The following is a 27,274-nucleotide window of genomic DNA, read 5'->3' as shown; positions in this document are numbered from 1 at the left end:
CAATGGCACAGTCTCTTAAAACACTCAAAATTATCTTTGCAGAAGCCTCAGCTTCTCAAACTCCAACCATACCACCCAGAATTCAGGCAAACTACATTTCAGGCAGTGGTCTATCATCCTTTTATCTATGACAGTCAAAGTATGGCAGGGAAAAGACTACTCAAATTAGAGTATTAAAAAAGTATAAGTTTGAGTTAGAACTCTGATTCAACTATCTGAATGACATTAAACAAGGAATTTAACATGTTGGGCCCATATTGACTATGTCTCAGAAATGTAGGATTTATAATATATGTGCTTGGTTATCTCTTCCACATATAGACCTATGATCCTAAAATCTTCCCCACACTTTGGCTGTTTAAAAAAATTTAAACACACAAAAATACACTAAAGTAGATGTATTGAGAGAGAGGAATCATTATCTATTTCAAGGATGAAATAAAGTACTGCTATTTCACCACGATTCCTAAGTGATAAATGACTGAATTGTTTTACTCTGAATAACTTCTGCTTTTCTTAATTCCTATAAATAAGAATTCCTTTCCAAAGATGCAATGAATGATTTCTTTATGACAGTGTATTTTGTATACATTACAAACTTTCCTTTTCTATTCCCCATTAATAACACTCCATCTTCTTTCCTTGTATGTTTATTGATGGTCCACAATGTTTCCATTGCATCCTCTCTTCCTTTAGAATCCCTCACTTTCTTCAAGGTATGGTACAAAGACTGACTTTTATAAAGTTCTTTCTACCCGACCACAATTGCTAATGCTCTTGTGTCACAAATAACTTATATTTATTCTGAATACAATTATAAATATACATGTTGTTTTTTTATTTTTGAGTTCATCCTTTGCTGTCAGCAAAGACATCAGGATGACGATGTTTTGACTTGCAAGTGAGCTGGGTTCAAGTGAAGCAGAATTGTGCAAAGTCATTGACCCCATTCTTTCCTCCAGTCTTCAATGTCCAAAACATAGGTGCAACAGGTAATGAGCCCCTCAATGCAGTATGAGACTTTAGCCTCTTATAGATAATGTCTTTTCCTGGTCTAAGTTTATCTGAAATTCAGTAGTTAAGAGACAGATAAGAATTGGGTTAAAAGATGGCCTACTTTGCCTATGCAAAAGAATTAATTAAAGAGAGGAAGATTTTCAGATTTTCTGGGCAAAGCAGAAATAATTGCTGTATACACTCCGAATCATTAAAATCAAAACAATGAGTGAGGGAAGTTTGGGCTGGGAATTACTATTGATTGGGGAAAGGTTCATGTAGAGGGTGATCAGGAAGTGGGATTTTTGATTTGGAAGGAAACTGAATCAAAAACTCCATGACAAAATTGAGGCACAGGATGATTTTCAAATGACTTTTTACAGAGTCAACCAATTCTTAAAACAACAGGCTAGTGTTGGAAATACTATATTGACTCCAAATATGGTGCTTCTAATCCAGGATATCCATAGCTAAATGTATGTTGCTGTTGGAAACAGCACATCAGTGAAATTCAGAATGATTTTGGTTTAAAGACATAGTCAAGAAGCTCCATTTAAATCCTAATGGGCTTTATCAAAGTCTGGTTTTACAGTACTATATTTCAAAAAAACATATGATCAGATGAAAGGCCTGTGAGAATAGGGATTATTATATTTTGTTGTTTTTGTACCCAAGGAACCTGGTCTTATGTTTGATAAATGAATGCTAATTGATTGATAAAAGCCATAAACTTGCTGTTTTTCAATTTCCTCTTTTCTCAAATCAAAAGATTGATATTGTCCCAGAGATTCTATATGATTTACCATTTAGATGTCATTTCATGGATTACTCTATCAAATATGAGCTATCCTACTAATTTACCCTGTAATATGGAGATTTCTCTGATGTAAGAGTATGATCACAGACTTAAAAGATTACACTAAAATCTCCAATGATTTATGATACTAAGTTCAAATTCATATTTATTAAGCATCAAATTTCTGGCAGGCATTACGCTGGGTTCTTGGGAAACAAAGTAAAAACAATAAATAATACCTGACAAGTAATTCATCTGGCTGTAGTATGATGAATAAGGATAAAACATTTTTTAAAAGTGCCTAAAAATAGAAGGGGAATGAAAAAGTAAAGACTATGAATAATCATAAGGCATATAAGTAGATCATGCTGCATAAGTGGGAGATGGTGGTACCATCAATGGTCTCATAAGTAAAGGACATATCCTAAATCTATACTGCTCTCTAACAGTATGAATACATAGACCAAGTCCTCCCAATTAGTGGCCAATTTCCATGGTATTTTTCACTTATTAGATGTTCCTTCTCTCTTTAGGGTGGCCTCATTACTTACAATGTTTCCCAGATCCAAATCTTTACTCTGAATTGTTTCCAACAAGATACATTCAACTATGGAGATCCTGGATTAGAAGTACCAGATTTGGAGTCAATATACTATCTCCAGCATTGGCTTCTTCTTTTAAGATTTGGTTAACTTTGAAAAAAGTCATTTGAAAATCATCCTGTGCCTCAATTTTGTCATTAGGCTTTTGATTCAATTTCCTTCCAAATCAAAAATCCCACTTCCTAGTCATCCTATATATGGATCTTTCCCCAATTCTGTTAGCTAGAAGTAATTCCTATCTAACAATGATTAGCCTCCCCTTTGATCTTTTTTCTACTAATTCTCTTTCTATTTAGGTGGTGGTATTATGGATATAGAGCTGATCTTGGGCACGTACCTTACCTCTGCCATATACTATCTTTGTGATCCTTGATAATTTACTTAAACTTGTACAACCTACAGGAATTCCCCAAAACTCTAAGTTGCAGAATAAATTTTAATAAGAGATAATTTTCACAATGAGAGTTCATGTTACCATTGAAATCATAGGCATTGACTAAAACCAGTTTCCTCTTCAACTCACCCTATAACCAATATAAAATTCAGAATGTGCAATTGATTCATCTATCTTAATGTCTTTTAGCCATTTTAAACTTAAGGTTTAATGAGTTTAAGGATACTTTGTGTTTCTTCTAGTGTTAAACACAATTCATAAATACTATATATTTAATAAATACTTGAGAAATTAAACTCCAATAGATCCTGATCTTGGACATTAAGCCACAATTGATTTATTTAGCCTAATAGAACTACCACATATTCATTGCAAATTATTCAAATGAAGTTAAATGTAAGGATGAGAGTTAACAACAAATGTTCTTACCACTTCTATTTGAAACAGAAGAATACACAGAGTGGAGTATGGGGATATTTTCTAAGAATCTTGAAAGATAGTAGTAGAGAACAATGTTTAGAGTAAAACTAATATTATCATCTTCTTGAATTAGGGTTCAGCCAAGAATTTAGTTAGTTTTAAGATTAGGATAAGTTTAAAGATCATTTATATGGCATTTTAAGATATGCAAAATACTTTATGGGTTATCTCATTTGAGCCTCACAACAACCTTATAGAGTAGGTACCATTATTTTTTTTATTTATGAGAATACTGAGGTTGACAGAAGTTTAAAGACTTCTCTAGGATCACATAGTCATTAAGTTTATGAGAGAAAATTCAAACTGTTAGCTAACTCCACAGATATACTCTCTATTACAAACTAGAATATACTATAGAATTTTGTTTCTGGGCTTATCTGTCAAGATCAGATAATTTTATTGGGACAATTTGACAACCTGGCCTAAATTAAAGGGAAGAACTCAATAATCTTTCAAGATCCCCTTGAAAAATATCACTAAAACAGTAGGATTACTTTTTATCTGAAGCATTATTTTTATTCCATATTAGTCTTTCTTTGAAAATTCTAAGTTTTTTCTAGATTTTTAAAGGAAACGGCTTTATTTTTCTCATTTTTTAAACCAAAATCTTCTTCAATCTGCAAACTTATTACATAAAATTCATTATTGACAAGCTTTTTTCTTTCTTAATTGTCTCATTGAATGATATGCTAAATGATGATGATGACAATGAAAAACATTTCTCAAATGTGCATTCAGTTTTACAAAGTAATTCAGTCTTGATTGAAACAACCATTTGGAGGAAGAAGCAGTGAAAGAATTATGATTATTTTATTACAGAAAAGGAAACATAAAAAAAACTTAGGATCTTCCAAGTGAAAGGTGATAGAAATGAAATGCCTCACTTCAAAGATAAGAAGCCTATGGGTAAGGGCAACATGATAACTCTCTGAAGGATATACAATTATTAGGTGACACATTGCAGTTCAGCTTAATTTAACAAGAATGTATCAAGTATCTATTATTTTGGAAGATAAATTTTTAGGAAGTATATATAAAGAAAAAATGGAAAATAAAATAATAGCTCCTAACCAAAATGAGTTTACATTTAATTTCTTGAGAAACAAATATTTATCACAGGTTAGAGTAGAACTAAACCATAGATCTTTGGATGTCTAGCCACAGGTTCATGTATCATGAGGATTTTGGAGAATAGAATCAAGAAGCAATGTCAATAAAATGATAGTATAAATTATTCCATAGGAAATTATTTGGAAAAGAAATAGAACCTACAAATCTCAAATTCTCAATCCATAAGCTAGGAAGAGAACTCTTCTGCAAATATTAATCAAAACTTTAGTTTTCTCAGTAAATGAAAAAAGACAAGGGAGTAGTTTGTTAATTATAAAGCAGTGAGTATTATTTTAATTGCTGGAAAAACTTGACAATAGATCAATAAAGACAATTTCTGAATATCAATTAAAGCATACCTGTTGAATATCTAGAAATAGTAGCTTTGATTAAAACACTGACTTGTAAAACAACAGGTCAAGGGGTTTTTTCCTTCCTTCCCTTTATTAATTCTATGATATGGAAAATGCTTTATATAGGGATAATCTAGAGTTAGAAAGCTTTTTATAAGATAATGTCATGTAATTTTTTGTAGAGAAGATGAAAAGATATGTATCAAATGTTAATACAATCAAGTAGATTCAGAAGTAGCTAAGTGGTCAGATTTAATAAGTAGTCAATATTTTAGTGTCAATAGCAGGTTTCCAATGAAATTTGACATGTTTATTAAGGACCTGGATGAAAACGTAGATGGCACACATCAAATTTTGAGGTTACACAAAATACATCCTATGAAAAAATAAATATTCCAAAAGTTCAGGACAGGTAGTAACACTGCACCAATGTAATAAATTAAATAGGAAAAAAGTAAAATGTATACTTTGACAAAAATATATATTTCACAAGTACAAGATCAGTAAGGAATGTTTAGATAGTGAATATTCTGAAAAAAATTGATATTTTGCTTAGTTAACTTTCATTATTTTATGGAATTTGCAAAGAGGATAATTTAGGATTGAAGTCAGGAGCAACTTCTTAATAATTAGAGAGCTGTACAAAAGTGAAATATAATTTTTTTTAAAAATAATTTTTTATTGATAGAACCCATGCCAGGATAATTTTTTTACAGCATTATCCCTTGCATTTACTTCTGTTCTGATTTTTCCCCTCCCTCCCTCTACCCCCTCCCTCAGATGGCAAGCCATCCTTTACATGTTGAATAGGTTACACTATATCCTAGATACAATATATGTGTGCAGAACCGAACAGTTTTCTTGTTGCACAGGGAGAATTGGATTCAGAAGGTATAAATAACCTGGGAAGAAAAACAAAAATGCAAGCAGTTTATATTCATTTTCCAGTGTTCTTTCTTTGGGTGTAGCTGCTTCTGTCCATCTTTGATCAATTAAAGCTCTCTTTATCGAAGAGATCCACTTCCATCAGAATACATCCTCAAACAGTATCGTTGTTGAGGTATATAATGATCTCCTGGTTCTGCTTGTTTCACTTAGCATCAGTTCATGTAAGTCTCGCCAGTCCTCTCTGTATTCATCCTGCTGGTCATTCCTTACAGTGGAATATAATTTTTTGAGGGGTGAAAAATTCCTCTTCCTTGGAAGTTTTTATACAATGGCTTGACAGACATTTATTGAACATGCTCTTATTTTCATGTATAGGTGGAATTAAATGGTAGCTGAAATCCCTTAACAAAACCTGACATTTGTAACTCAGTTTCTCTTACATAAAACTTCTTAATAAACAGCATTATTGTATTAATAACAAAGGAAACTATTGGAACCATAATAGGAATGGTTTAAACAACACCATATATAACCCCTTATTTTTAATTTGTCTTCTGTCATCATACTCAGTTATTTAGCTAATCTGCACAGGATTGCTACAAATTGGATTTCTGATAGATTGATTTTAGACTCATTGTAGTTGTGATCATCTTACAAAGCTTTTATTTTCTTACTTTTCATCACATCTTCTTTTCCTTTTCTTAACATAGTGAAAGGAAGAGAGAGAGTTGTTCTGGAATGTAGCCAGTGTGGCCATCCTGTGGAGTATTCATGGAGCATGCTGGGCTTTTTCAGAAATATATGTTCTGTCTAAATGTAGAGGGACTATGCTTTGGGATAAGTAAACTCTTTTTGTTCCCAATTGAATTCTTCTTTTGGGATGATGGAACAACTCTGATTGTCCCTGTTGAACTTAGGCTTTGTGATGACTCAGAAATCTCTTAGTGGTTTCTTAGTCATAGGTGTTAGGATTCTTACAAGGTGCTAAGTCAGTTGTCTAATTTTAGCATGGTGCTTAGCAGTTCTCTGCTTCACTAATATGCTTAGTACTTGTTAGAATTCTGCAAGAGTTCACTCTCTCACACCTTTAAGAGTTCACACCTCTAAAAGAGCATATAAAAGGACAAGCCCAGTGGAAGCTTGGGGAGATTCACAAGTCAGAAGCCCACAATCCCACTCTCGGAGGAGGAGTCAAGATTCATTCCAACTTCCACCTTTGTGCTGGCTGTAGGCAACGGACAAGCACTAAGAGCTCTTGAAACCAAGGGGAGAGATAGGCCTCTAAGAAAGCTAACCGGGCTATTTTGAAGGAGACAATAAAGGATTGAACTTTAAACTCCTGGCTGCATTTGAGGTGATTATTACACTGAACTGAAACGAAAGCTGCTCCCAGAAGCCCACCAGGAAACCTGCTCTCAGAGAACAATTATATTTTAGAGAAGAGAACATTACACACAGGAATAGGAGTAGGCTTTGTCAAGAAATAGATTTTTGAGTAAACTATAAGCGTAAAGAAAACTACTGTTGCTCTTTTTTCTGGATTATGAAGAATATTAGGATATTTTCAACACTTGCAATTGATTATTCTCTCTCTCACTTCCAGATGCTCTCTTATTCTGAACAGTACTGGTAGATGCTAAAACAAGATATAAAAGGCACATACTTTTCTTTCTGATTGTCAAATTAGATCTAAAGTCCTAGGTATCTCCAGTTCAGTTTCTTTCCTTAATAACAATGATTCTTAGCTGGATTTCCTAGGCCTTGTAACAACTTCATCAATACAAGAAGTCTGAATTTTTTAGACCTGAGTACAGATTTAAAAAATTTAGTCATTTCCAAGAAATTAATAAGGAAGAAAGAGGGTTTAAAAAAAAGACAAGGTATGTCTTGTTATAAAATAGAAGGACATGTGAAATAACACTTCCAGATTCCACAAACCATTTCAGGCTTTAAAGTTTTCAAGATAAACTGATGTAGAAAGTATAATTATATATAGGTTATTGTTTCATGCTTTAAGTATTAGACAATGTTAATAAATATCTCTTTTGTGATTGAGGAAATAAATACAAGTACTTTGTACTGGGTACATTAAAGACCTTTCTAAAAGAGATGTTGATAATATTTTTTTTTTAGCAGAAACCTTAGACATGTATCAAGCCTAAATATTAAGAATTTTCCAAAAAAAAATTTCTACTGTGGATCATAGAGTGCAAAATGGAATAGACTTTGAGAAAACTTTGAAAGAATTCTTTCATTAGGGTCAAGATGTGCCAGGATAAAGCTTCAGCTTATGTATACTGACAACTGAGGTGACATGATGTACAAAAGAACCTCCTTAAAACTAGTTGTGAACTGTATAGTAATTATTTGGGTTAAATATTACATTGCAATTTTCTAAAGTCTCCAATTTCATCGAACTGTATAAATTCATAAAATAATTTTATAAAAAATGTTTTGGCAAGATATTCTTTTTGGTTACTGAGATATATATTAGACAAGTATTGAAGTTAGATCTGAAAGGCCAGCTTCACAAATCACTGGCCTGTCGACTACAAGGAGGTATCGTCATTGCTGGATTTCAGCCCATAAACCATCACCATTTGTGCCTCTCTGTGGTCACAAACTTCATTAAGAGGTTTGGAAAGGCCTGTACTAATAGAAATAGATTAGCTAATACAGGCCATGATAACAATATTAAGTCTGGGCAGGAGCTCACAGGGAGGCAATTTCACTACTCAACTTGCTAAGGGCATAGGACACAGGATCTGAATTTTCCTGGCAGAAATGATGCTTTCCTCACACCCCCATGTTTCCATCCCCCTATAAGTCTGGTAACGTGTTACTCAGATAATAGCATTTGAAAATTCTAAAAACCAAGGGTCAGCACAGTAAAATCACCAGGATTGCAATCAGTAAGAGTCAGAATAGAGATACTTCAAAGCTATGATGTGATGGATATGAGGGAAATTATTTCTTAGTAGGGAAGAGAAGAGAAAAAAAAAGAATGGCCTGTCAAATATAATTAAATTAATTTTGCACAAATAGCTGGGAAACATATATCATTTCATTCCTTGATCTTACAGCTGAGGAAACTGAGGCTCTGAGAGATTCTTACAGCTGAGGCTCTGCACAGTCATACTATTATTAAGTGGTATGGCCAGAATTTAAAGTGAACTTTCTATAAACTAATGCAGTACATATTACATTGAGCCAAGTTGAAAACCATAGTACAATCTTCAGTATAATCAATCTGGACTATTTGCTGTTCTCAAAAGTATCCAATACAAAAGTCTACTCATCATTTTATTGATTCTTTAAATGTTGTCCTCTCATAATTTCTGCCTATTGAACTTCTGCCATTACTTGAAAGAACCAGCTCAAATGCCAGCCTTAAAAAAAAATCCTTCCCTTATATTCTTGTCAAACTTCTTTGGCAATCTACTGAAATTTCTAAGTCCAATGTCAGAATTATATTTGTAAATGTATGAAATATATGAGATTAAGTGTGAGATCAATTATATTGAAATAAATTTCTAACTTTTTTCTTTTTTTCCCCCTAAGGCAATTGGGGTTAAGTGATTTGCCCAAGGTCACACAGTTAGGAAGTGTTAAGTATTTGAGGCCAAATTTGAACTCAGGTCCTCCTGATTTCAAGGTTGGTGCTCTATCCAATATGCCATCTTGCTGCCCCTAATTTTTTTTTTTTCTTTAGCAAGTTCATGGATCCCTTTCTTGAGGTATTCTGTAACTTAGTCATTTTTAGGTATTTTATTTAGTCTAAACAAAAATATTGCCATGTGCATAAAAGAATATGAGATTCTAAATACGAAGCAATACATTTCTAATTTAAGAAATCCTATATAATAAATATTACATATTGAGAACAGATTTTCTATTTTTGCTTCTTTGTAGGAAGTTGCTATTCTTTTTTCTCTTTCCCATCCCTCCTCCTACAAGAAGGCTACAGTTAAGCATATATGTATACTACATTCCCATATACACACATATATATCTCCATATATCCAAATCTACATAGATATGGATTATATATACATATTTTATATAGAATATATAAATTTCAATATATAGATCTAGAATACATATATAAATATTTCTCTCAAATATATACAATATACATATACACACATGTACACAAACGTATATATAAGTACATGTTTATACACAGATTTTATATATATACACACACACACACACACACACACACACACACATATATATATAATTATAGCCATACACATAGACACATATATTTCAAATGCATCTATGTAAGACTATATGTAAAATTGTACTATGTTCTTTTTCTCCCAAAGTGGATAACATCTATATGAGTCCAAATCTTTTCATATTTTTCTAAATCCACTAACTCATCATTCCTACATTATAACAGTATTCCAACCTCTCACTTTAAAGTTATTTTAAATAGTCTAAAACAATAGTGATTAATATGACTGACAGTATAGTTTCTCTATTTTTCTCTTTGGATGGAATCAATTTTAGTTTTAACTTTGTCTTAGATCATGATTACTACCCCTCCCTACTTTTCCTACATAAAAATTCTAATCCTGATCTTTATTTTATATTTGTATATATCTCTTATTTCCTGTCACTCCTCACTCTTTGACTTTACTTCTACCTATTACCTTGCCCTTCTATTATTTAACTTACCTTACTCATACCAGTGATTCTTCTCTTAACCTCTTCCATTGACCCAATGCCTCTTTTCTACACTTTATCTACATACTTTATCCCATCACCATTAATTTAAACATTGTCTATAACCCCTATTCTATTCCCTTGCCCTTTTATTTCTTTATAAACTTAAAAGACTTTTATTCCCTTCTAAATGTATATGATGCTGTCTTTTTAACTCTGATTTGATATGAGTAGGGTTCCCATTAAAAATTCCTTCCTTTTCCTATCTCCCTTCCCTATCCCTTTATCTACCTGTTTTTTGATGAATTTAGAAGACTATAAACAAATACTTATATGTTTGTATATGGGCATGTATGCATGGTTCTCTCTTTAACCTATTACCAATGAGAGTAGAGTTCCAGAATTACAAGCCCTCCTCCCCCCCACTCTAATTCCTTAGTCACTTTTTTCTCTTGTACCTCATTCACATAAGATAGTTACTCTTTTTACCATTTTTCTAAACAATTTTGCTTTTTAGAATCCCATTATAATCTATTTTATCTAAATCTTTCTTTCAAACTACTAATGACACTCTTAGACATCTGGTTTACTTTTCCCAGTATAAAACATAGTTTGTCTTAATTGGGTCCCTGGTAATTAGTCTTTGATATTTACCTTATGTTTCTCTTGGCTCTTCTATGAAAAATTTTTTACTAAATTCAAGTCTATTTTTGCAAGAAAATAAGAGATTAAGAGTCTGGCAATCCACTAAATATTCTTTTTTCAGTATGTTATTATATCAAGATTCTTTTTTATCATAGCTTTCAAGTAGTCTGATTCTTATTTTCTCGATTTGTTCTTGAGATCAGTTGTTTTTCTTATATGTTTCACATTCTCTTCTATTGTCTCATTATTTCTATTTTGTTTAATTATTTCTTGGTTTCTTATAATTTCACTGGCTTTACCTTGCAAAATTTTGATTTTCAAGGAGATATTTTCTTCCCTACAATTCTGGAGCTCCTTTTCTAATTGGCTGATTTTCTTTTCATAAACTACTTGTTTTTCTTGGATTGTTCTTATTTTTGTTTTAATTTTTCCTAAATCTCATTTTATTTTTATAAGTCTTTTTTTGAGTTCTATGAATTATTTTTTGGACAGATGAACATTTGATGTTACTCTTTGGGTAAAATAATAGTTTTTTGTTTTTTTTTTTTTTTTGTATCAGTATACTTCTCTAGAGATGAACCCCAGTCTTCTTGATTCCCATAGTAATTTTCTATGGTTAGGTTTTTCTACTTTGGTTGCTCATTTTTAAAAATAACAGCTCATCAGTATAATTAAATCTAGTTGTGGGGTGTGTGAGATGTATTTCTAGCTTCAGATTCTCCTTCAGTTTCTCCCTTTGGTTTGGTTTGGTTTGGTTTATAACCAAAATTTAGTACTCCACTATCCTATAAGTACCCACAACAAGTAGTATTCTCACCTAACTGCTTCTGTATTTACCAAGCATTATGATAAACTACAACCCCATCCTATACCTGCTGTTTCATCAGAATCAATCTAGAGGTTTTTATACTTCTTGAGGTCTAAGTCTCAGTTCTGGTATCTTTCTTTGGATTTTCTCTGGTGGTCCCAGGAGGATCATCACTGTTTTACCCCAATTCTTGTTTTGTTTTACTGCTCCACATTTGCCCTAAAGAGTGGTTTTGGGTTTTTGTTGGGGGGACACCTATAGAGCTTGGAATTTTCTGATCTACTCCACCATCTTCCCAGAATCTTTTATATTCCTTAATCTATTGCTTAGAATTCAAGTACTTATAATTTATTGTATATGAAATAAATAGCTGTCTTAAAAGGAAGGAAATCCAGGTCCAGAAAAATGAAATGAATTGCCCCAAAACATGTAGATAGTAAATTTTGAAGTCAAAATTTGAAACTGGTTTTCTCTGTTAAGTTCTATGGGGAAAAAAAAAAAAAACAGAGCTAATTGAAATTGGCTGCATTCATGGGAATATCTGAATTTCCTTTCAGAACAAGCATTCAATTGTTGTAATGAGATGAAGGGCATTTTAAAGGCAGACATATCCCATTTATTTTGAAAATAGCATTTCAATGACTTTTAACATGTCAGATAACAAACACAGTTCACAACCATTTAGCTTAGATATCAGGTTTTTTATGAAAATGAAAGATACAGAATTAATACAGCTTAAAATAAGAGTAATTAAATATATATTAGTTTGTAGGAAACAAAAACATTCAATTAATAGATTTTGCATTAGACAAAAAAAAAAACAACCATCTGATGGAGTTTCTGAGTAATTCATAAAAGCATCAATATTTGTAAGGGCAGATGTACATTTTTCTGATGTCATGTACTTTTGGGAGGGTTACAAAAGAGTGGAAAACAAATTATTCTCTTTTCAAATTGTCACCTTAAAGACATATGGTTCCCTGACTGAGCCAAAAGCATTTGCAATAAACCATGGCATAACACATAGACATTTGAGGTCATTCCAAAAATATAAAATGGAAGTTCAAATTTTTCCACTTTTGTATTTTTCCATTGTCTATATACACAGTGAGCACGTAATTGACTGAGGCTAAAAAGTCCCTAAAAAGAACCCACATCTTCATGCTAACTTATTCTGTTCCATTCTAATCACCATGAAGATCTATCTCATAGCATTATTTTGAAGGCCCAGTAAGATAAGGTATTTCAATACTGCAACAATAAAACATTACATAAATATTAGTTAAGCATTTACTAGAATATAAGCTCTATTTTTAAAAAAGAGACTGTTTAAAATCATTAATAAGATTCGATCCAACATGTAATTTTTCCATGTCTTATGCCTCATCTAAGGTAATTCACTAATAGCCAGATATTAGAATATCTAGGCACAATCAAGTTTCCTCTCTAATGTTGGCATACTTCCAGAAATTATTATTGAAAGGATAGTTTGTGAACACTTAAAGGGAAAGAGGGAATCATTATAAATCAGCATGTTGCCATCAATAATGTGTCATGCCAGGCTAACCTCATTTGCTTTGGATACGTGGTTATTAGACTGTCAGTAAAATGGCATATTTTCCCCTTTGCATCTGTTGCTCTGTCTGGTTTCAACTCCAAGGGAAAAAAGATATCCTTCTGAATGGAGGCAGGGCTGAGTCCGAAACTCTTTTCAATACCTTCTTTTATTGAGTGCAGAAACTGCACTGTATTCACTTCACTTTGCATCTGTTGTACTGAATGGTTTCAACTCCATGAGACAAGATGTCTGCACACTGACAAATAAATATTTCCTTGTGTCCATTCCCTTCCTTAGACCCATCCCCTTTCCTGCCCCCCTCTTTGTTCTAACTTCAATTTAAGATAATCATTTTCTTCAAGAGAGGATTTTTTGCTTTTTAATTGTATGCAGAACACTAAGCCCAGTGCCTAGTAGATAGCAGGTGCTTAACAATGTTCATTGGATTTGCATGCCAATAAAATGGCATAGACATGCTTTGCCTGAATATTAACAAGATAAAAAATCATCTCCATGTCCTGGAAGGAAGAAGAGGAAAGTGAACAAGTAACCCAGTTAAGCATTCAAAAGGAATTGAGAAGAATATTGAGCCTGGGATAATGCTAAACATTGGATTGGGTAAGGAAAGGGAGGGAAGAATTGGATTAGACTGGATTATGCAAATCACATAGTTCAAAACATTGGAGGTGATAGGACCATTATATTCTGTTCTGCTCAGCCTTTACCTGCAGTAGTCTTTGTTGACAAATGTTAGGAATAACATTGACAAAGCTTCAGTACATATGTACAAACAATTATATGTAAAGTACTGGAGAGCATGATATATAGAGATCAAATAAACCATCAAAGCAATATTATAACTATCTTCAAGTATCTGAAGAGTTTTCATATACAAGAAGGATGAGGCTGAGGACAAAATATCCTAATAAAATAGTGATTCAATAGTAGAAAGGAAATCTTAATAAGACTGAATTCTCTTGTGAAAGATTTTCAAGTGAAGATTAAAAGAATTCTGATCAGAGATATTGGAAAATTCCTATTATAATGTGAGATAAAGTGAGAATTTTAATACATGCAAATAATAGGAAAAATAATCTTTTGGTTCAGTAAAAAAAAAAAAAGAATCAATTGCACAATAGCATCAGAGATGATTATATGTGGTGTTTTTCTTCTTTAAAATATAATAGGTTCTCTCTGGGAGAAAGCAGGTTTCTTGGGGAGGTTTTCTGGAGGCAGCCTTAATATCAGTTAAAAGTAAATAATCATCCAAATGCAGTCAGGTGCTAAAAGTTTTGATCTTTTAGCCCAATTAGTTTTTCTTAGAGGCCTCTCTCTCTCCTTGGTTCTAAAAGCTCTTGCAGTTTTGTCCTTTGCTTCTGCCTCTGCTTTCTTCAGCCTCCAGCCAGTACAAAGGTGAATCTGTCTTGCCTCCGAGAGAGAGGGCTTCTGGCTCTCAATCTCCCAGAGTGCTCCTCTCCGACTCTTGGTAATGTTCCTAAGTAACTCCTGGCTCTAACTCAACTCCAACTCGTGGCTTCTTCTGATCTGACGCTCCTCCACTCTGAATCTTTTCAGCTGAACTCCCTTGACTGGCTCCCTGAAGCTCTATTTATGCTCCTTCTCCAAGAGAGGGATTATGGGATACAAGAGAGTAGGATTATGGGTTTCCTCCCAGAGTGCTCTCTGGCCCTAAGAGCTTCAAGGGACGTGTGAATTCACAAAGTTACACAGTTAACTTTGTGAATCTCCCATACTTGTGAATTCCAATGAGTACTTAAATACTTTTTGCTTATATGAGCTCTCTAAACACAAGCATTATTGTCTATCAATTCTACTTAGTAGAACTGTTTCTTCTGGCCCATAACATCTCCTTGTAAGATCAGATCAAAAGATTCCAACAGTTATACATGTAAAAAGATGTAGGGTTTTTAGTGAGCTACAAACAATATGTTTTCAAAATGCTATATTTTCTCCAACTGTTAATACAATGCCATGTGTTTGCTCATTCAATAAGCTTTTCATAAACTATTGATCCTACTGCCCAAAGGCACTAAGGATTCAATAATAAAAATGCCAAAAAGATAAAAACAGTACATGGATTTATTAAGGCATTTAGATTTTTATTAAGGGTTGGATGAAGGAAATATATGTAAGTATATGTGAAAAAATACTACAATAATATTTTGTTTAGAGAGGCAAGGGAAACACTATTATGTGGGATGTCTATAAAGGTTAGAGTTGGATTTTAAGGGAAATTATGGATTCACTAAGGTAGAAGTGAATAATAGGAACATTTCAGTTATGAGGGAAAGTTGGTAGAAACTTATGAAGAAAAGGAGTATGACATTATGAATGAGAAATGGAGAAAATGCATGATAATCAAGATGATAATAATAAAACTGGCATTTCTGTAGAGTTTTAAGGCATGAAACTTTATTTATATGTTTCTAGATTGAATTCTTTAAAAACCTTGTAATTTGTAAATTCTGTAAAAACCTTCATTTTACATATGGCAAACAGAGCCAGAGATTTAGTGACATACCCAAGGTCACACAGCTAATGTATCTTGAGTTGGATTGATCTCATATTTTCCTGAAATCAGGTAAAATAATCTACAGGATGCCATATAGACGACTGTAGCAGCATAGAGGAAATAGGCTTCTATGTAATAGCAATGAAATAATCACTGAAATCCCAACATGTTATGTTAAGTGCTACATCTTATCTTTATAATAAGATTCAGATGAGATATTGGAACTCAAGCTTCCAATTGTTATATTATAATCTTTTCCTCTTTCTAATTTTACTCATTCAAACTTTCAATATCTTCCTCCTCTAAGTATCATTTTCAGCCTGACACCAAGCATTCTTTGAATATTGCCATTCAACAAGAGTTTGCTTTGAGGTGGTATCAATTCCTGTGCTTTGTAAACTCTCATGGTAACTAAGTCCACCTAGTTTGTGCAGAAGGTAATTTGATTTTGTGTTCAGATAAAATTATTAAATTGTACAACTTCTCCAAAATTAGGGAAGACTTTCTTTGATATAATCATTGCCCATGCATTTATATGCACATGTGTATATATACACATGTGCATATGAATTACTAAATTTTTGTTAAAATATCATTGCTGTGTTCAAAAAAACTCAATAGGTTTTTTTTTTTTTTTTTTTTTTTTTTGCTTAGGGAATCACTTTGACTGTGGCCCTAAGATTTAAATCTTGAACAACTCGTGTCTTTGTTTCTACTTAATCTTGTATTCTGGATGACCCACACATTCCTATCAAACACTTTAAGAGAAGCAATGCTCTGTCATCTAAATATGCAGAAGGATGGCAAGCCTATGTGTTTTGATTATACTTTTGATAGGGCCAATACCAATATTCCCTAATTGAAATAACTTTTCCCTGATGTGTTCCAGAATTACTCAATAACTAAAAAAAAATTCTTCTGAATGCATTCTATTACCCAATACTGTTCATGATTACACCTGTGCAATTTTCATATTTCCTACTAGACTGTAAGCTTCATGTTGGTAGGGGTTGTATTCTCAACTATCTGTGAGAAATCTGAGTATGTTGTTGGCACTTCAAATTCATTGGTGTCAGTTACAAAAGTCACTATAAAAATATTTATCTCTCCCAGGGTCCAATAGAGCAATTTGAAAATTATAGGCATGTAATGAGTATGTCAAAAATAATTAGGAGATTGCTGTAATTCTAGAGTGAGGTAAAGCACATGGAACTAGGTCTAGTTGTTTTTCCTTCTTTCATGAGATTAATCTTTATCAGAATTTATAACTTTATTGAAATTAATAACCTTCCAGTGATGAATTATTTAATTTCTAAATTGGTAAGAACTGCCAAAAGGTGGCACTGGGGTGAATAGCTATTGAGAAACCAGCATCATCTTGATATCATGATGACATATTCGTTTAGAACATTTCTGAAGCTTTATTTTTTTATTTAATAATCAAAGGCCTCTTATACTCATTGAATCAAAAGAGACCTATATTAATGTAGATAAGTAACAACCCAACTTGCCAAATCATTATATACAAGGCTCCTCCCAACATGTTGGCACAGGATCTGTTCAATGTGTCAGAGATTTTCTTGATTTTTCAGTACTATAAAGAAGGTAAAAAACTAAATACTTTTGCCATTCATTTATGATGTAATACATTTACCATGTGAAAAAGACATTAGAGTATTGACTATATGGCCTGACTGAAAAGAATGCTGAAACTGGTGACAAGAAGTTTGGAGTTCAGATCCAGTCTCAAAAACTTCTTGGCTGTGTGAGGCAGGTAAATAAAATGCTTGGGTCACAGAGAGTTATGAGGATCAAATAAGATAATATTTGTAAAATACTTAGAATTCTGGTACATAGTAGATGTCTTAACCATCCATGACATCAGAATGGGAGCTCCTTTAAGTTAGAAGTGGTCCTATTTTTCTTTTAGGATACTCAACACTAATGAGAATGCTTTGTACATAGAAAACATATCAATGAATAAATTGATTGATTAATTTATTCCTTTGTTCTTCTATCATCTATTTCCCTTATGATATTTTTTTACTCTAATGATACATTGAAAAGAACTCAAAAACATTATATATAGATCTCCATTATACTCTGAATCTTATTTTTGAACTTTTATAGTAAATAGATTTTCACTCTAAGAAAATAGCAGGGAAAAATCTCAAAAGAAAAGGTTGATTCATGCAACCCCTGGGGGAGTAGGGTTCCTATTAAACTCACAGTGACAGTGTTTAGGATGAAGATGTCCAGTTTATAAATCAATGATCATATACTCAATGGAAACAAAAGGTTAGAAACCAGCAACTTTAACTTGTGTGTTGCAATCTTCTCAAAAACTTTGGAAAATTCTGAAAATTATGGACTTACTATGATTCTCATTGAGGAAACAGCTCACATTTAAATGTTATTTTAAAATGGGTGAGGACAATAGTAATCTCTGTATCCTTAGCAATCATTTGTGAGTATTTACTAACATTTGGACATCCATTAAAAAAATCCACTAATTTGTTTTGAATGTCTAATCAAAGCTGACTAGACATCAAATCAACTTCAACTCTCATCTGGGGCAAGGAATTATGACCCTGGAAACAGAAATAAAAAACATGAAAATGTTAGCTTACTTTGTGCTTTTCTCCAGAGTTTATGAAACATCACAAAGTCATTATATTTTAATAAGTTTTCTTTGTGATTTGCGCATAATAGATTTTCAATAACAACTTGTAATTATTTCATTTTTTACTATTCAGTTGTTCCATGCTGAGGCCACTGACATGAAAAACACGAGGCAATAATAAATTTTTAAGCTGAAGAAATTGAAAATGATCTCATAAACTGAGATTGAGACTCCTCCACACAATTCGGTCAAAAATAAAAGCTTCTTCAACACAAAGTATCCATGACAGAGACTCCAACATTTGCAGCCAACTTTGGAGCCTCATTAAATTATTAGGTGGAAGCCTAGAGTATTTCCAGAGCAAGTGAAAAGCTATTATGGTGAGAAGAGATAACAGAAACCATACAACACATGCAAACTTTATGAAGGAAGAAATTAAGAAATGTTATAAAAATCTGAAGTGACTTTAAAGAGTTTAATAAAGTTCATTTTTTCTGAATCTGACCACAAAGCCCTTTGCAACTTAAGTGATATGTTACATAGAAAGTAAAGGCAATAGTTTAACTCTAAGTCAGACCTTTTGACTCCAAGTTATATCTCCTAGATGTTTCTACTGCACAAAACTATTGGTCAACAGACAATGAATAATTCACTTTATTAAACTGGAAACTATACTGGGTAAAACAATTTTTCTCAGAAATATTTCTGGGTCTCTTTAAACTTTTGTGCTTTGAATAAAAATGTGACAGTGAGACAGGAAAAAAGTATAATTTGAAATGATGTTAACCCAGAGGCACAGACCATCATGCAAAAATTAGAGATTGTGCTGCAAATTCATTTGTGTCTAATATTAATGATATCATGCTCCAATTAAAATAGTGATGGTTTTGGAATTATGTAACCTAGACTTTGGGATTTTCCTCTATTATTTGTCAGAGCTTGGTTAAGTTAATTAATTTAGGAAGGACTTGATTTTCTTATGTATAAAATGAATATAATATAATAAGGAATATAAATGTCAGAGAATTCATGAGAAAAAAAATTCAAATGTGAGGCCAATGTTGAAAATCTGAATTTTTCAACTAGAAAAATGAAGATAATTTTACAACAATCTCCTAAGGTTGTATTGTTGCTAATCAACAGGGGAAGAAATTAAAGTATGAAGAGATTAAGTGATTATCTAAGACTCCATATTGAATGAAAAAAAATAAACTTATCATCAGTATTATAATTCTTTTTATTGGTGAACTCCTGCCTGATCCATGGGATCTTAGATATAATCTATTTCTAATATGCAATTTGAAAAATGTCAACTACATAATAACTCAATAACTGAGCCCATAGACATACTTGCAGAAATTAATCAGGAGAACATATATTAGACCTAATAATAGTTATAGGCAAATGTTAGTGGAAGAGGGAGGGCATATAATGATTTGAATAAATTCCCAAACACTTCCTATGACCTACCTCTACTGGTAGTTTTCACTAGCTTAAATTGACAATGCTTAAGTCAGTTTATAGCATTTGTGGTTGTTTTGAAGAAATTTTGGTAAAAAAAAAAAAAAAAAAAGGCCATGTCTTTTGGTAAAAATTGATTTGCATCCCAATTTAGATCTCAGTAATCTCTTCCCCTCTGATGGCACACTTTGACTGGAGTAAGGAAACATGAATTCCAAAATTCATTTAAAAAGGAAGCTAAACACATTTTTTTTTTTTTTTTTTTTTTTTTTTTTGCTATTTCCTACATGCTGACAAGTACATTAGACTTCCATCAAAGTTTGGAAATAAAAAACAAACAAACAAACAAAAAACACTCATCTCATTTCCTCCCAATATTGTCTTCCTCTGTTAGATTGTAAACTCGTTGAGGACAAGGATAAAATTTTGTATTATTTTTACATGGATTCTGAGTATTCAATATAATAACTGTAACCTGGTATGTATTGAAGAAATCTTTGTTATTTTCTGACTCAACATAACACTACTTCTCCTAAGGTCAAATTAAGAACAAATGTAAATAGAATATAAATGCATATGTATTGTATTTCCTTGCTTATTCCAAAATAATAAAATATCAAATAGCATGAGATTTTTCATATACATAATAGAATAGAATAAGATGATCTCCCATAAAACTGAAAATCACTATTATGCATATTAATTTCTTAATAAATGCTCTATGTAGGTAGTGAGGTTATTTTTACTGAAAAATTACATTAAATTCAACATAAAATATTCAAGCAAATTCCACAAGTCTTTATTTTTTTGTTTCATCTTGATCAATGATTACTAGCCCTAATTTTTTCCAATAAATTCTACTCCTGATCCTTGTTGTAATGTTTCTGTATATGTCTTATTTCCTATTTGTCTATTTTAATTCTGTTCCTTAATTTGCTTGCTATTATTTATCCTTTCCCCAACCATGGATCCCTCACTTATCTTCTCTCTACCCTTTTCTTCCTTTTTTATCCCCTTCCCTTAATCTATATATCTTATCCCATTCTGATTTATTTAAGTACTCTTCTATATTCGATTCTCCTTTGCTTTCTTTATAGATTTTGGAGAATGCTATATCCTTTATGGTATATGTGTATGTGTGTGTACATGTATATGTATATATACATACGTGTATATATATACACATATATATATACACGTATGTATACACACACACACACACGTATAGATAGATAGCTATAGATATAGTGTTCTCTGTTTAACCCATTCTCCATATGAATAGGGTTCCAGAATCACAAGCCCTCTTCCTCCCTGAAAATGCCTCTAAATCAGTTTATTTTCATCTCATTTGTATAGCATCATTATTTTTACCTTTTCCTAGATAGTATTGCTTTCAAGAATCAGATCATACTCGTGTCTCAATTTTTCTCATGAACTACCCAATCACTGATGTCAGTCTTAAACATATGTTATATATTTCCATGAACAACACATGATTTGCCCATGTTGAGTTCCTTGAAATTAATCTTTGATATTGACTCTTCTCTGTTAAGTTTTCTATTAATTTCAGGTTTGGTTGAGACAAAGTTTTGAAAATGTGCAAGTTCATTGAATGTTCATTTTTTTTCATTCAATGTTATGGATATTTTTGCTGGATATGATTTTTTGACCATAGGCCTAATCTTTGGAATGTTGTCATGTATTATTCTGGGACCTTTCCAGGTCGTTTATTGTGGCTGATAATAAGTCCTATACAATTCTAATTGTAGCTCTAGAATATTTGAATTGTTTTTTTTTCCTTTGTTTTGTTTCTTGCAAAATTTTCTCTTTAATCTGGGGTTTTCAAAATTTGGCAGTAATATTCCTATGTGTTTTCCCATTCTATTTTCTCTTCCTGTTCTACCATTACAGGACAATATTTTTGGATTAGTTCTTGTATTATTGCATCAAGGTTCTTTTTTTTTTCTTTTTGGTCACAGTTTTCAGGTGATCCAATTATTCTTATATTTTTCTCATCTTGATCCATTCTGCAGAAAAAATTTTTTTGGTTATGTTTCTTTTTTTTTCATTCTTTGTATTTTGTTTTATTATTTCTTGGTGTCTTATAGCTTTACTGGCTTCCCTTTGCTCAATTCTAATTTTCAAAGAATTATTTTCTTCCTTAAGACTCTGTATCTCTTTTTCTAGTTGGTTAACTTTTTTTCATAATCCTTTTGTTTTTCTTGAGTGGTTTATAATTTTACTTTTGGCTTTTGCTCAATTTCTCTCACTTGATTTTTTAATGTACAAAAACAATTTATTCAATTATAAGTTAGTTTTTTGATTCAGAATAAATAACCAGTTTCACTGGAGTCCTATTGGAATCTTTACAAACTGCTAACTAATTAGAGTTGATCTAATCTTACAAGAAGATGTTTTGGGCCAGAACCTGAAACAAGGTACTAAGTAGAACTAATTAGTACAATGCTTGTGTTTACACCTTTACTCAACGGAGTTCACAAGTTTGCCAGATTCACAAAGTAAACCTTGTACCTTTGTGAATTCACACCTCCCTTAAAGCTCTTAGGGCCAGAGAACACCATGGGAGAAAATCCATAATCCCATTCTCTCAGAAGATTCAGATATAAGGCCAGTGAAGAGAGAGCTATTCCAGAATATATTCCACTTGGCTGGCTGGTCGCAGAAGAGAGTTCAGCTGCATTGGAGAGAAGCACTCTGGTGAAGACACAGAGCACTTTGGGAGATTTCATCGGAATTACGCCAGAAGCCCTCTCTCCGAGGCAAGGGAGAATAGTTTCCACTTGGCTGGCTGGTGGCAGAAGAAGAGTTTTCAGAGGAAAAAGCTACCAGTCGAGAGTTCAGTGGACAACCAGATTCATTTTCATCTCACACCACTGTAGTTGGTGGCTGGGCTCCTGCACTTCCCCCACTGAGACCAAGCTGGTCTGAAAGACTCACCAGAAAGCTAGCCGAGCCCCAAGCGAAGGAGGCAAGAGATTCATTCCATCTTTGTGCTGGCTGGAGGCTGAAGAAAGCAGAGGCAGAGGCTAAAAGACAGAACCCTTGGATTTGGAGATATTCGGAGGGCTCTAAGCTAAACCGGCTGTGTTTTGAGAAGAACAAGAACTCCAACATTTGAACTCCAACAGAGTCCCAGAAGAAATTCAATATCTTAGCATTGTGACCACTATGAATAAATAATAAATGTAGTGGTCCATCTTCTGCATCTTCAGGAAATTGCTCTTTAGAGCAGACATTTAGCCTTGTAGTCATTACAACTAGATTCTAAGAGTTTCATTGTGGGGAGACCACTGAATCTAGAATAATTCATTCTTATGTGACTCAAAGGTATGTAACTTAAGTTTCAGAATCCTAAGGTCCCAAAAAGCACCTTTTTATCAGTTGATCCTGTGGCAAGATGAATTCACTATAAGGATTGAAAGAGATATGATTTATTTTGGCAGTTCAGGCATCCACTGAGTGGCTTGGTTTAGACATATCATTTGACTGTGTATCCCAGATCATAATCTTCTGATCATCAGCAACTGATCAAAAGAGAGATTCATGGAGCAGGTGAAAAGGAACATTTTCCACTACTATTGTGTGTCTTGTGAATATGGTCTTTGCATCCACTACTTTCCTTTTCTTTGGAACTGCATTGATGTCCCATAAGCTCATCTGATGCACTAAATAAATATCCATCGAGACTTGAGTTCCCTGATTTTGATGTCCATGAAGATGCAAGTTTGGGTTATACTCCTCAAAAGAGTCTGGTTTTGAAATGTGCTTGGTATAGTCAAAAACAAGGACATCACTGAATGGAGTCTTTGTTGCAATGATGCAAGGATTCTGGGGCATATAATGAGCCCTGTTCACTTCACCTTCATGGTTAATTTTTATTTCATTTTCAGTATTCCCACTAAATGAGCCAAAAGTTTCAAATTATCTTTTCTCACAGTCATGGTGAGAGCCATCAAATTGAGCATCATCATTGGGATGGTGTACACTGGCTATCACAAGATCGTCCTGTTCATCTGATGTGTGTGTTCCCAGATCAGTTGATGAATGCTGAAATTTTCCCCCTCAGGTCTGGCTACATCTGGAAGCCATTGTGCAATTAGACTGGGCTCATTTAGAGCATGGGTCATCATTAAGTAGAAAAAAGGAGTATTTTTCCCCCTATTTTATATTCTTCATTGATCACTCATTCTTCTACAGCAACATCAAAGGCTGATTCAGGACTCTTTTCCTAAGCATTCTCAGCCCAGTTTCATGTTTGCTGTGTGACCCCCTGACCTTTCTCACTTGATCTTTAAAGTTTTTTCTGAGTTCTTCTATAAATTCTTTCTGGGCAGGTAGCCATTTAATGTCACTCTTTGGGATATCAGAGGCTTATTTTTTACTTCAGTGTCTTTCTCTGAAGATGAATCCTGACCTTCCCTCTTCCCATAAGTTTCTATGATTGGGTTTTCTTTACCTGTTCATCATCATTATTATTATTTGAAATAAGAATGATTAGTGTAAGCATCTCCAGTTCCAAGGTGGGGGATGATAATGTCTCTAGCTTCATTCTGCTTTCCACTCTGACCTGGAACTCCAAACCACAAACTCCCTGTTTCTGCAAGAGTCTACAGCCAGCAGTATCTCTGCCCACTGCTTCTATACTCACCTAGTTCATTTTTTGCTTAGGGCTGTGTCTCAGTAGCATAAACTGCAGAGGTTCTCTTAGTTTTCCAGGACTCAGAATATGATTTCCCATGCCATTTGGAAGGTAAAAGTTTCTGTGGTTCGGGCTGAGGCTCCAGTCAAACACAGCTAGTCCCACAGATCCCCACTTCCTGTTTCTATGAAGCTAGTCTGGAAATGTTTTCACTTCACAATGGCTAATCCCAATCCTGGAGTCTTTCTCCAGTCTCCTCAGGTTATCTCAGGGAGATTCCCATTCTTCCCTAAGCCTTATTTGTTTTTTACCAGTCTATATTTACTCTGAGGTGAAATTTTGTTTTGTTGGGGAAATCTGTTGATATTTTCTGGTCTAATCTGCAATATTCCCAGAATTCTTCCCCATATCCACAATTATTTCTGGTCCTCTTTCTGTTTTTTTTTAATTAACTTTTTCCCTTTAAATACTTAATTTCTATTCTATTTGTATTCTTTATTCTTTGCAGTGGATGGGATGGAGAAGAGGCTATAATATCCCCAGGTCTAAAGATTTCCCCATCAACAGCACAGATAAACAATAAAAGGAAAATTAAAAACCTTTCTAGAAAGATGTATTTTTCTGGAAAACAAATATAAAAATTGGTAGTGTGAACTGTTCTGCTCCAGTTCATACAATCTTTCTCAGTATGGCCAAAATCACTTTTGTTATTTTGTGTTTTGCAGCAATATACCATTACCCTCACAATAATTTATTTGGTCATTCTCTAAATTATAGAGACCCCCAAAATTACTAGAAGTATACATTTTACCTCTTTTGTGTCTCAGACAGCACTGATTGGACAGCAGCTATTCAATAAAATGTTGACTAATAAAATTTGCCACATAGGCAACAAAAAAGGAAAAAGATCAATTTAAGGGAAAGAGTTAGGAAGTTTTGGACTAGGCCAGTCATCCCTTCCTTACTATACTATTGCAATCAATTTCTCATCAAACATTTCTTAAATTCTTAGTATGTCAGAGGTTCCATACCACGAATACAAAAGTCAAACAATCTCTAAAGTTGAGGACTTCACATTCTACTTTTGTGACACTGGGCGATAAGAACAAGAGGATATATATTCAGAATTCAGCAAACTCATATCTTCCATAAATAGAAATGTTTCAAAAAGTGACTGTATGTGTTTTGCATCTCATGAAAAGAAGTGATAGACTATACTTACAAAATGAGTTACATATTTTCTGAAGTGGCAAATGAATATATCTGATTTTCTGGATATACTTGTAATGGAGGGTTTTTATTTGTGGGATTAGGTTAGGAAGAGATCTAAAGAGAGTGGATAATTGATGAAATAATTAAAAATAACATCAATGAAAGCTTTTTTAAACATACAAGTTTAGGGGACACATATATAAAATAATTTAACATGAATATTGAATTTAATATATATTTTATAGTATACATAATCAAAATTCATATTTTCACATAAAATGTTTTTCCAATCTTTGTACATGGAAATATTCATCTTTGTTGAGTTGGAAAAAAATTAAAGAAAAATTTTAATAAAAAAAGTAAATTATGACAGGTTTGAAAAAGAAAGGAAAAATATGGGAGAAGTTGAATTGTGATCATTCTTTATGAAATGGGAGAATGAATTATAAAAGAAAGACAGGGAGAGAGGATGCACTGAAAAAAACAGAAATGAGCTACTAGGAAAGGATGAAGAAGGAGGAAATAGAAGGAAGAGAAAATGAGAGAAGGATTAAAAGGAAAGGGAGAGTCTCAGAATAGGAGATATTCTGTCTAAGAAAGGAAGAGAATGATAGGTTAGATCTAGAACTACCAATTTTCATAGAATCTTGGGGAACTGAAAGGGATGAAGACAATGCTTAGGGATCTAGATAGAAACAAAATTAGAAACAAGCAGCATCGGAGGCTAAATTATGTGCATTATATTCGATGGATAAGATTCCATTGGATGTTGAATATGTAATTCCATGTATTTCTATGTAATTCTATGGCATGTGTGTATGTATGTGTCCACATACATATAGATACTCCAAAAAGCATCACACTTCAATAAGTAATTTGTCATATAACTTCATGATATGATCTGCCTTATTGATTCTTTTGTTCAAAGTCATGTGGTTATGAGTGAGAAAAAAGGAAGAGGTGAACAGGATGCTATGCTGAAAAGAGATTTTAGGCTTATATAAACTGACTTAAAGTGAAATGATCAGAATGAGGAGAATAGTAAGAGCAATTTTATATGATGATCAACTATGAATGTCTTGGATAATACTCTGAGAAATACACTGATCCAAGATGATTCAGAAGGATGAACCTATGATGAAAATGGTATCCTACTCCAGAGAAAGAACTTATGGCATCTGAATATAGATCAAAACCTTTTTTTTAAAAACATGACCAACGTGGAAATACGTTAAACATGGGTGTATATACATAGTATATAAAATTACCTTCTCAATGAGGAAGGAGTGGAGTGAAGGAGAATTAAAAAATTTTAAAACATGAATGTTACAATATTTTTATGTGTTTTTGCATGTAATTGGGGAAAATATTAAATCAAAAAAGAGTAGCAGCAATTGAGGGTAAAGGGATGAACAAATGTAATTTTTTTCTTTCAGTGCATGATTCATCAAGAGAAAGACAATGAGGAAATGGGTAGGGTT

The 27,274-nt window shown here is 33.0% G+C and overlaps 1 protein-coding gene and 1 pseudogene across 1 annotated transcript in view; both read right to left on the bottom strand.

Moving 5' to 3' along the window:
* FSTL4 (follistatin like 4) overlaps positions 1-27,274 on the bottom strand; it is a 529,546-nt gene that overhangs the window by 273,323 nt on the left and 228,949 nt on the right. The window lies entirely within an intron of this gene.
* Positions 21,139-25,558, bottom strand: LOC127549827 (histone-binding protein RBBP4-like; annotated as a pseudogene).

Source organism: Antechinus flavipes, chromosome 2 (genome assembly GCF_016432865.1).
Source record: "Antechinus flavipes isolate AdamAnt ecotype Samford, QLD, Australia chromosome 2, AdamAnt_v2, whole genome shotgun sequence".
NCBI lineage: Eukaryota > Metazoa > Chordata > Mammalia > Dasyuromorphia > Dasyuridae > Antechinus > Antechinus flavipes.
The sequence above is the reverse complement of the archived record's forward strand: the minus strand, read 5'-3'. Positions and strand labels throughout refer to the sequence as shown.